Source organism: Prosopis cineraria, unplaced genomic scaffold, assembly GCF_029017545.1.
Source record: "Prosopis cineraria cultivar Desert tree isolate PC_DT_omini unplaced genomic scaffold, ASM2901754v1 PC6, whole genome shotgun sequence".
Lineage (NCBI taxonomy): Eukaryota > Viridiplantae > Streptophyta > Magnoliopsida > Fabales > Fabaceae > Prosopis > Prosopis cineraria.
This window is the reverse complement of record NW_026555337.1, coordinates 20,990,234-21,002,915: the sequence shown is the minus strand read 5'-3', so window position 1 is coordinate 21,002,915 and position 12,682 is coordinate 20,990,234. Positions and strand designations below refer to the sequence as shown.

The 12,682-nt window shown below is 27.5% G+C and overlaps 1 long non-coding RNA gene across 1 annotated transcript; it reads right to left on the bottom strand.

Annotated features, from left to right (window-relative positions):
• Positions 1 to 2,111: 2,111 nt before the first annotated feature.
• On the bottom strand, positions 2,112 to 3,565 carry LOC129312706 (uncharacterized). Its single transcript, XR_008593682.1, has 2 exons — positions 3,431 to 3,565; positions 2,112 to 2,369 (listed from the first exon to the last, which is right to left on the bottom strand). It is a non-coding gene; the product is annotated as an uncharacterized LOC129312706 (long non-coding RNA).
• Positions 3,566 to 12,682: the final 9,117 nt, after the last annotated feature.

Genomic DNA, 12,682 nt, shown 5'->3' with positions numbered 1-12,682 from the left:
ACCATCTCGCGCCACATCACCTACCATGTATATGCCCCCTCAAGCCACCTCATGTGCTACGCCACCATATTGTGGCTGTCACTTGCCATGTATATGCCTTCTTAAGCCACCTCATGTGCCACATCACCACCACACATCACGTCACATATTTGTTGTGAAATATGACAAAGTCAAAGTTTGAACTCTTGATCTCTCCCATCTCCAAGCCTTAAGTTTCCCTTCTTTGCCAATTAAACTGAAATGCATCTATAGTTATTATATGCGAAATTAAATATATGTTATGTAACTGTATACACATATATCAAATAATATATTATTAAAAATATATACATATATTTTTTATTTTCAATTATTAATATGACAAAATGATTTATATGAATATTTAAATTATAATTTTAATAAAGTATTATTTTTCACCAATAAATTTTATTTTTGTTAAGAAAATGAACTTAAAATAAAAAATTTTTAAATATTAGATAATATTCTTATATACATTGTAATCAATTTTTAAATTATTTTTTTATTTTTAAATGAAAATTATTAAGTATATAATTTATTTATAAATATGTATTATATTATTTTTATGTTAAATATCTTTTACTTTTTTCTTCTCCATATTTTTCTCAAAAATTGATAAACTAAATGATTAAATTTTTATCTTCTCTCAAAATAGCTAAATGCTTAACCCTCTTTTATTAAAAATATATTTTATCAATAATTTTTCAATATCTTAAAAAATTATTTTTAACCACATAAACTTTGTCAATAGTCATTTTGAATAATTTTGAAAATGAATACTAATAACTTTTACAATATATAATAATTGAAAGAATATCATATGTGATCAATCTAGTTAACATCTAATGATACTCAACCTCATAGCAAGGTGGATTTGGATAGTTATTTATATTATTCTTAGTAATAATTAGTTATAAAAATATTATTAGTAACTTCTTTTTTATAGCAATGAAACCTAAATATACTAGGAGGAATTACATGAAATCTTTTTTCAAAAGCCATTAGAGCTTAGTAGAAGAAGTAGACACCATATGTATATTAAGCTAAGCATCAAGTGCACAATATATTAAGTAGTGTATAATATCATTTGCATCTCATGACATTTATACAACTTTAACATCCCAATGCCATTTATATATTTGATTGTAAGTAATAATTTATGTATAACTTAACATAATTATAGTTGAAAGTAATAACCCATCAAGATTTTAATTTATCATATTAAAATACTAGCTTAATAACATAATTCTTAAAAAAATATGAGCTATATATGTCTAAAAATTGATTATGATATAAAATTAGAAATAATTTAATAATTAAACTTAGCACATCTTGACTATTATTTTTTTTTGTTTCACGATCTTATATATAATTTATTTCTAATTCTATACATAAAATAAGAAATTTAATTTCATAAATATATTTTCAATAATTTTATTTCATTTCAAATTTTCAAAACAATTCATAAATTTTGTTAAAAAATTTAAATTATAATTTTACAAATTATTTTTAATTTTTAAATTAGTTTTTATAAAAATACTTTTGATGGCGACAAATGTCGTTGTCAAAAGTGAATTATATAAATTATTTTATTTTTAAATTATTTTTATAAAAATATTTTTGGTGGCAACATTATAAATTATATTGATTATTTTAAAATTTTAAATTATTTTTTATAAAAATATTTTTAATAATGACAAATATTGCCACTAGAAGTAGACTTTTAGCAGCAACAAATCAAAATCGCCACCAAAAGTTCACTTTTAGCAGTGACATTTAATTGTTGTCACTAAAAGTATAGTTTTGGTGGCAACAAATCTTCACCGCCAAAAGAAGCTTTTGGCAGTGACACTAATTTTTTACCGCCAAAAGTCATATTTTTTGTAGTATTCCACAATAATCAAACAACTAATTAAATCATAAAAGTATAATTTTAAATTACTGTATATTTTTAGAATTATAATTAATCTAGTTATTTGTGTTTATCTTTCTAAAATTAGTTAGGTTCTTGTTTTACTTTCCAGTTTTATGATAGTCAATCATAAAATCAATATGAAGAAAAAGAGATATAGATATAATGAAAAAATCATAAGTGATATAACGAACGATAATTTACTTAACCATACATATTTGTATTACATACGAGTCTCACATTTTTTTTATTGGATAATTAACAATAAGGGATATCATGCTTTGCACAAAAATTAAGAATAAGATCTATCTCCTCCATGCATTCTTTGACAATAATCTTTTGGCCACAAGGTTCTTCATAGAGAGCTATGGTTTTGTTTAGTTCTAACCATGACGATAGTTGTGGCCTTGAGGAATATCAGCAACGCGGCCAATTTTATCTGCATTGTTTTATGAGATAGATTCAATTAAAATCCCACAAGAAAATTGAATAACCACATATTTGGAAATTGAGGAGAGAATTATAAGGAAAATGACTAGATATAATATCTACAATTTTTAATTTTAGTGATTGTGAAAATTGATGATAGTCAATCATGTCCAAATTTATATTTTAGACAAAATCACGTTTATCAATGAAGCTTATTAAATACACTTTATAATCTTATTTTTTAAAACAAAAATATAAATTTTCAAAAACATCCTTTGTTTAATACTTTATTTATGAAGGAAGAATAAAAAAAATATTATGGGAAAGGTAATATTGGACAATGCTCATTAATTAAACCTTATTTTTGTTCAAATATCTTATATTTTAGGACACTGAATTTTCCTTCGAAATGTCTTATCAATTGGGACTTGATGGAGTATTATTTTGGAGTGATTATTTTATTTTTATCTTGTCAATGGGTTCGTATTAGTTTTCAATTCCAGTACTAACCGAAACTTGATGAACCCATATTGAAGAAAATAAACAAGCTCGGTGGAAAAAAAAAAAAAAAACAGAACAAGCTGATCACATCTCCATCTTTACCTTCTCTGTAATATCAAATGATCATCAACACAAAAAAGAAAAAAAAAACGAACAATTAAGATATCAATATGAAACGGAAACAAAAGAGCAGCAACGGAAGTCACATAATGAGAGTAAATGGAGCACAATAAAACTCTTGTAACTTCCATAACCTTCCCTTTACTCTTGTAACGTCCCCTTTACTTTGTTGCTCCAGTTTAAGAATCACAGTACTATAAATAGGACCCTGGTCTTTGTAAAGCATCTGAGATTCAAGCAATAAATGAGTTTTCTCTTTATATTCGGTTTCTGAGCCACGATATTTTCTCAAAAAAAATATTAAATTCGTCCAATGGACACAGATTGAGAAACATTGAAGTAATTAATAGAAAAGCCAATTTGATTATGAACTAAATCTGATCGGAAAATGATTTAAATGAAAAACTAAAATTTAAATTAAATGATAAATTTTAGTTTCTGATCACTTACGTGTTATGTGATGATCAGACATCCAAAATGCTGGTACCATAGCTGCGACTTTACTGGAGAAAAGAAGAACAAACAGCAAAGCAATGTTCAATATAAGCTTCTTCATATCAGCCATCTTGATCAAGTACAACTTTGTGAGAATCGCTGGACCATTATATATCTATCTATCTATATAGAGAGAGAGAGGTCAAGTGAACTAATTTAATGAAAAGATTTAGTCAAACATGCATATTTGAATTTTTCCTCGCATAGGAACAATAAGTAAGAAAACCCTAAATTTTTTGTTGAAAACGTGGGTAAGATTGGGACCGTCTTTCCTGACTTTATCAAACATTCCATGTAATAATATAACTTTTGATTTTAAAAAGGAAAAATGATAGAAAAATCCCCTTAAAATATGAAATGGACAATGAGGACATGAGGTGCATGAAATATGATAATTCTCCTCAAGTCCCTTGGGACCTTTATGACATTAGTATCTTTTATGAAATAACTATAAGAGAGAAATAAAACATGATAGAGATTAGGGGGCATGTTTGAAACTGTTTTTGTTTTATTGTTATAAGAATTGGTGTCTTGTAGAACATGTTTTAAGAATAAAAAAATAATAAAAATAAGTACTTTTTTAATTCCTCCTTATTTTTTAGAACAATAATTCCAAAAGATCTAAAAGATGTTTTTGTTTTTTTATTCTCTAAAATACTTTTTAAAAACACATTACCAAACTTTTTTTTTGTTTCTAGAGAAGAAAAAAATTATTTCCAGAATAGGTTGCCAAATAGGCACTAGAGTGTTTAATTTTCACAGGAAAAGCCTAAACAAATGTTAGGCCAATGTCACGTTCAAGTTTGATATAGTAAATGAGAAACAAATTAAACTAAACGCCACAATCTCACCACAGTTTCAACCAAAACTTCATAGTTTTCTTACGTTAGATTTCAGTAACGATGTGTGTGTGTGTGTGTATTATACATATGTATGCATCTTTGTATATGTATGCATGTTTGACTAATGTATTTATGTTTACAATATTGACGCTATTCATATTCTCAGCTGCGGCGGTTATACCTTATCCAAAAACATGGGATAATGGAAGATATGTGACATATATAACTCGAGGAAAAACCAGAGATGTGCCATATAATCTATATTTATATTTATATTCTATTATATGTATCCATAAAATCTCATATATGACTCACTATTTAAGTCATGAATAATAATGCAATTTGTATTGTGTTTTGGATCTCATTTTACTACTACTATATTGTTATTATTGGTTTAATATGCATCTATTCTCAGCTTTTAATTTCTCAACTTTGCCGATATTTGAATTTAATATATCTTTCAATCAAATTGTTTCTTTCATGTTATTAATAATAGCAACAATCTGATTCATGTACATATAGTTAGATATATATATGAAATTAATTGAACATAACAATGATTTGGACCAACAAAGGGGTTGGTTACAGATGAAGAAGCTAGTCTCTTACAACGTGGCGAATTAAGATTTAAATCTTTATTGGGAGAGATGTTATCACTTAGTGTCTGACCATACCTCCAGCAGAATTTTCTCTGATAGAATAATACTTGTGAGTAATGAAAAACAATGATCTAGAGAATAAAGACAATGAATTGCTCTAGCCTTTATGACATGATTAATGATTCATATGTACACGTTCAATTTCATCGATCGGATTTAGTCAATTTTTGAAATTGTCAACAGAGAGCTTTTCATTTTTTTCCCTTTTGATTTTTGTTCAAAACAAGAAACTAGTACGGACAGAAATGAACCTAAACATAACACCATATCACATCGCAAATATAGAAAGGTAGTGTGCATTAATCAATCCATATTTCATACATGAGTTCAAAATAATAATAAAAATGGTAAATGAGTGACCACTAAAATCTAAATGAGGAAGGTACGTAATGGCAAGTAAATCCCCCAATTTAATTAACGCCCCCCCAAGAATTTGAATGTCGTTTTTGACATATGGAAAATGTCAAAAATGCTCTTCTTGACTTTCACATTTGACCATTAACCATAATTGACCGCGGTGACAATAAGTCGCTTAATTATAAGGATTAAAAAAAGCAATATTTATAATTTTTTTTTGAAAATAAAGGCCTTGACGACTTGTGGTTGCAAGTTGCTATGAGTTTTATTAATAAATAAAAAGTAGTATTTATAATTAGTGAATAGTAAGATTTGCTATTAGTTGTATTAATTTACTCCTCAACTTGCTCTTCCCTTACATGTTGAATATTATATCTTTTTGGAAAAATTTCATTAAAGGACCACTTAAGTGCTTTAATTATAGAAAAAGTATCAAAGCATTTTGAATTTGCTATGAAGTCCCTAACATGACATCTAACAAAAAGATTGAATGAGAAAAGGGAAAAAGATTCTAAAAAAAAATTGGCATATAGTAGTGGAAGCCCTTGACGTCACATCTCACCAAAAAAAAATTGACTGAGAAAAGACAATTTCTCAATGCATTAGACAGGCACTACTCTATTTCCTCCTAATTAAATTATAAGGGAAAGATACAGTGTGTGTTTGATTTTTAATTTACATATAGTAAAAGTATATTTGGGAGATCCAACTATTTATTGGATTTGGCAAAAGCACATTCAAAATATAGCTTGGATGTGTTTTTCATAATTACCCAAACAGGCCTGTGATTGATTCTTTACAATATTACCCACCTTAATTGCCCCAAGTTTAATTTCTAAACATATTTTATTATGATCATTAATTTTAGCAAAGGGTAAAACTTGAAAATCAATTTTTTTTACAAGTTTAATGACATTAACTATCATTACTATGAAGTTGGTTAACTTTATCCTGTAATTAGGACATGATAAAGTACACACATACTAGCATGACATCTCCTTTTGGTGGTGTGTAAATATTTGAGAAATGTTATGATAATGGAAGCCATAAAATACTCTCAACAATAAATTAATCATTATATATGTGTTGTTAATTTTTATTTATTTATTTGTTAAATACTTCATTCTCTCAAGTTAATCATATTATATGATTTTCAAGTAGAAATTTTTAAGAACCTTAAAAAAGGTACTCTTCTAATCTTGAAAACACGTTTAAAAAAAAAAAAGAATATCGTAACAGTTTTTGGGTGACAACCGCAGTAAATGTTGCAACGGTTTTGGTAAAACATCTACATGGCGTTAAATGGCAGGAAATGTCACAATGGTTTATACATGGTAGCGGTTTGCTAACAAAGGAGAATCCGTGAAAATTAGAGTCACGACATGACAGTTTTTGTGACGGTTTGTGTAGAACCGCTACCGGTTACGAAGACCAAGACAATGACCTCAGTAGTGACTGGTGGTATCGGACATCTTGAAGATTCCCTTTTGTCGTGGTTTTCAAAATTGCTACCATTTGGTAGCGGCACGCCGGCACCAACGCTTGTATAAATGGCGCCCCTCCTTTTTATTATTTTTGTCACGTTTCTTACTTAATTTGAAAGTTCCCTCAACTTTCCCCTCTTTTATACACAACTCTTATCATGCAAGTTATTTTGAGCCTTCAGGTTTTTATTTTAGTATTTATATTATTTTTTGTAATATTTATTTTACATTTTATAGTTTTTAATATTTATTTTTATTATCTTTTTTAGTTTACAATATGAGCACCGAAGATCATACTTATCAGCCCAATCATGATTAGGGGTGCACAAAATCAAACTGAAACTGAAAATCGAACTGAATTTTTTTTATTTGATTCAATCTATTCAATTTTTCAGTTGGATTCAGTTTTTTTTAAAAAAATTATTTTGGTTGATCGGTTCAATTCAGTTAGTAAGTTTAAAATCAAATAGATCGAACCAACTGAATTATCATATATATATATAATTTATTAATTATTTTAGTTTATTAATTAATTAATTTTATTTTATTCTTTTAAATTTTACAGTTAAATAAAAGTAAATATATAATCTAATAAGTTGAAACCCTAACTCTCATTAAAATGAGCTACTATCACTTTATAAGCCTAATTTTATTTGTAAGCCTTATCTATTTAGTAGAAAAATAATAAAATTGGATCAAGTTCCAAGCAATCCAACATGAAGCCCAAAATCGAATTAATCGACCGAACTAAATTGTTACATTTCAATTCAATTTGATTCATATTTTTAGTGTTATTCGTTCAATTGATTATACATATTTTGACACCGAACCAACTGAATCAACCAATGCTCACCCCTAATCATTATGAACCTCATGAGAAGGATTCTAATGGCGAGGGCGAGGAAGAGTAGAAGGAGATGGATGCACTCAACTTATGTTATTATTAATTATTAATTTTTATTTTTTAAATGATTTAATTGTTTTATGTTTATTAAATTTAATATGTTATTATTAATTATTTACAGAGCCTCATCTATATAACAATAGCTATGAAAGGGTATAACAAACCATGATATATTGCACTAACGGATTGAATTCAAATATTGTTTTTCAAATTATTGTTTTACAGAATTGAAAACAACTCTCCAACATACATAATTTTTTAAATTCACTAAGTTAAACCATTGTGTTACAAATTATTGAATATATATATTATAATATATATATTGACAACATCAATAGGAAATCTCTCTCCCATGTATTCTTTCTCAATAATATCTCTGGGCCATTATAAGCTTCTTCAAAACATACGCTTGAGTCTATGGGCGATGGTAATGGTGGTTCCGAGGATCATCGAGATGAATTTTTATCTGCAATATTTTCAGACAGATTCAATCAAAATCATATAATTAAATTTAAATATGTAGGCATAGCTGAAAACTGAGTAGCATAAGAAAGAAATTAATTAATATTAAAATTATTTAAGTTTATGGCTGAATATGACATTTATCACCCGTCAATAATTTCCACATTTATAACAAAAATAAAATAAAAATATGAAAAATGAAGTAAAAGAAAAATTAAGAAACGAACGAGTAACCTATAAGGATGGTGTAAATTTTTACTTTTAACTTTTTAATAATATTAAATGCATGGTTGCGATGGGTTTGAATTAGTTTAAAATAATTTTAAAGTTGTGTGTTGAGTGTTGATATTGTATTTTTAAAGATGTAGAATGCATAATAAAAATAAGTTTAAAATTTAAAATTTAATAATGAACTAACGACATTTGGTTGATTCAGTAAACCAAAAAAAAAACTCAATATGCCTTAATTATGGTTTTAACTTTGAGCTTTGCATGGAAAAATAAAATTAATGAGAGTAATCCCCCATTTGAAGCCTAACAATATTAATGATATGAATTCAAAAATTTGTTTAAAAAAAAGTGCAACATAATAGTTGAGATTTCATTACATTTGAAAAAAAAATAAGAATATAGACAGAGATTGAGAAATATAAATAGAAGGAATCCATAAGCTAGCCAGTTTGGTCCATAAATATGTACTAAATGATCGATAGAACTGTGATTGGGAAATGATTTCATTACATACGAGTCTCGCTTTTTTTTTATTGGATAATGAACAATAAGGGATATCATGCTTGGCACAAAAATTAAGAATAAGATGTCTCTCCTCCATGCATTCTTTCACAATAATCTCTTGGCCACAAGGTTCTTCATAAGAGCTAATACTTTGTCTAGTTCTAATCATGACGATAGTTGTGGCCTTGAGGAATATCAGCAACGTGGCCAATTTTACCTGCATTGTTTTATGAGACAGATTCAATTAAAATCCCACAAGAAAATGTAATAAATACATATTTGAAAATTGAGGAGAGAATTATATGGAAAATGAATAGATATAATATGTACAAAGTTTACTTTTAGTGATTGTGAAAATGTATCGATTGTCAATCATGTCCAAATTCGCAACCCCAGTGGGGAGTAAAGAACTGCTTCATCTCAATTTATAAGAATCTTTAGGATAAAATCGTATATATTAATAAAATTTATTAAATACACTTCACAACCTCATTTTTTTTTAAAATGTCCTTCATTTAATTCTCCATTTGTAAAAAAAAAATATTAAAGAGAGATAATATTACATTGAAAAAGCATCATTAATTAAACAATATTTTTGTTAAAGTATCTTATATTTTGAAATACTGAATTTTCCTAAAAAGTATCTTATAAATTGGGACTTAAGGGGGTATTTATTTTGGAATGATTATTTTATTTTCATCTTTTCAATGGGTTTGGGATTGAATTAGTTTTCAATTCCAGTACTAACTTAAACTTGATGAACTCATATTGAAGAAATAAATAAGTTCGGTGGAAAAAAAAAAAAAGAACAAGCTGATCACATCTCCATCTTTACCTTCACTATAATATCAAATGATCATCAACACATTAAAAAAACTGAGCAATTACGATATCAATATTTTCTCAAACAAAAATTAAATTCGTCAGTTGCTGATCACTTGCGTGTTATGTGTTGATCAGACATCCAAAATGCTGGTACCCTAGCCGCGACTTTACTAGAGAAAAGGAGAACAAACAGCAAAGCAATGTTCAATATAAGCTTCTTCATATCAGCCATCTTGATCAAGTACAACTTTGTGAGAATCGCTAGAGCATTATATATAATATATATCTCTACATATAGAGGTCAAGCGAACAGATTTAATGAAAAGATTTAGTCAAACATGCATATTTGAATTTTTCCTCCCATAGGAACAATAAGTAAGAAATCCCTAATTTTTTTGTTGAAAACTAGGGCAAGATTGGGACCGTCTTTCCTGACTTTATCAAATATTCCATGTAATATAACTTTTGATTTTAAAATGGGAAAATGATAGAAAAATTCCCTTGAAATATGTAAATGACAATGAGGATATGAGATGCGTGAAATATGATAATTCTTCTCAAGTCCTTTGGGACCTTTGTAAAATTAATATCTTTTATGAAATAATAAGAGAGACTAGAGAGAGAAGCAGAACATGATAGAGACTAGAGTGTTTTATTTTACAGTAAAAGCCTAAATAGATGTTAGGCTAATGTCACGTTCAAATTTGATAAAGTAAAGTAGAAACAAATTAAACTGAACTCCACAATCTCACCACAGTTTCAACAAAACTTCATGGTTTTCTTATGTTAGATTTCAGTAACGATGTGTGTGTGTGTATTATACGTATGCATGTTTGTATAATGTATTTATGTTTAAAATTTTGACGCTATTCATATTCTCAACTGCGGCAGTTAAACCCTGTCCAAAAATATGGGATAATGGAAGATATGTGACATATATAAATAGGGGAATAAACAGAGATGTGACATATACTAATCTATATTTATATTTATATTCTATTATATGTATCTATAAAATCTCATATATGACCCACTATTCATAAGTCATGAATAATAATGCAATTTGTATTGTGTTTTGAATCTCATTTTACTACTACTATATTGTTATATATTATTAGTTTAATATGTATCTATTCAAAACTTTGCCGATATTTGAATTTGATCTTTTAATGTCTCCCCAAAAATTTTGTTCAAATTAATATTTGAATTTAATATATCCTTCAATCAAATTGCTTCTATCATGTTATTAGTAATAGCAACAATCTGATTCATCTACATAAAGTTATATATATATATATATATATATGAAGTTAATTGAACATAACAATATTTGCACCAACAAGGAGTTGGTTCTAGAGGAAGAGGCTAGTCTCTCAAGACATAGTAAGCCAAGGTTCGAATTTCTATTGGGAGAGATGTCAACATTTAGTGCTTGATCATACCTCGAACAAAATTATCTCTAATAAAAGGATACTCTTGAGTAATAAAAAAACAATGATTTGGAAAATAAAGACAATGAATTGCTCTAGCCTTTATGAAATGAATAATGATTCATATGTACACGTTCAATGTCAATGCTAGGATTTTGTCAATTTTTGGACTTGTCAACAGAGAGCATTTCATTTTTTTTTCCCTTTTGATTTTTTCAAAACAAGAAACTAGTACAGACAGAAATGAACCTAAACATAACACCACATCGCAAATACAGAAAGGTAGTGTACATTATTCAATCCATATTTCATACATGAATTCAAAATAATAACAAAAATGGTAAATGAGTCCCCACTAAATGAGTAAATCCTCCAATTTAATTAATGCCCCCAAGAATTTGAATATCGTTTTTGACATATGGAAAATGTCAAAAATGCTCTTCTTGACTTTGACATTTGACCAAACCATAATTGACCGGTGACAATTGGTCGTATAATTATAACGATTCAAAAAAATAATAATAATAAAGAGTAATACTTATAATTTTCTTTAAAAAAAAATGCCTTGAAGACTTGTGGTCAGAGAGTTAACATGCGATGGCCTGAGCTGCAAGCTGCAAGTTCGAAGAGGCAGAACAAATAAATAAAAAGTAATATTTATAATTTGTGAATAGTAAGATACTAAGATATGCCATGAGTTTTATTTACTCCTCATCAACTTGCTCTTCCCTTACATGTTGAGTATTGTATCTTTTTGGGAATATTGCATCAAAGGACCACTTAAGGATTAAGCATTTTGAATTTGCTATGAAGTCCCTAACATGACATCTCACAAAAAGATTGAATGAGAAAAAAGAAAAAAAAATCATCAATGCATTGGACGAACTAAAAAAAATTGGCATATAGTGGTGGAAGCCCGTGACGTCACATCTCACAAAAAAAAAATTGAATGAGAGAAGATAAATTTATCAATGCATTAGACAGGCACTACAAAAAAAAAAAAAGGGTTTTTAATAGTGGTTGGATGCTACCACTGAAGCCAATTGTAAGCAGGTTTGCTGAAAACTCTTACCAGGTTGCCAAACTGCCATTTGGCGCGAAACATATCGTAACAGTTTTTGGCTGACATCCGCAATAAATGTTGTAACGGTTTTGGCAAAAACATCTAGAACTTCTTCCTATCTAAATTATAAAAAATACTTTTAAAAAAAATTTATCATCTCAAAATATAAGACACTTTAAAAAATTAAAGTTTTATTAAATAAACTTATTTTAATATTTCCATTTCTCCCTCCTCTATTTAATACTAATTAGGTGTAGATTTAATATTATTAAATGAAGAATATTTTTAAAAGTTTATATTTTTGTTTTGAAATAAAAAGGTTGTTAAATATATTTAATAAAATTTATTAATATATGAGATTTTATCTAAAAATATTTTATAATTTGAAATGGAGAGAATACAATATATGGCGTCTAATGACGGGAGCTCTTGCAGTGGTTTATACT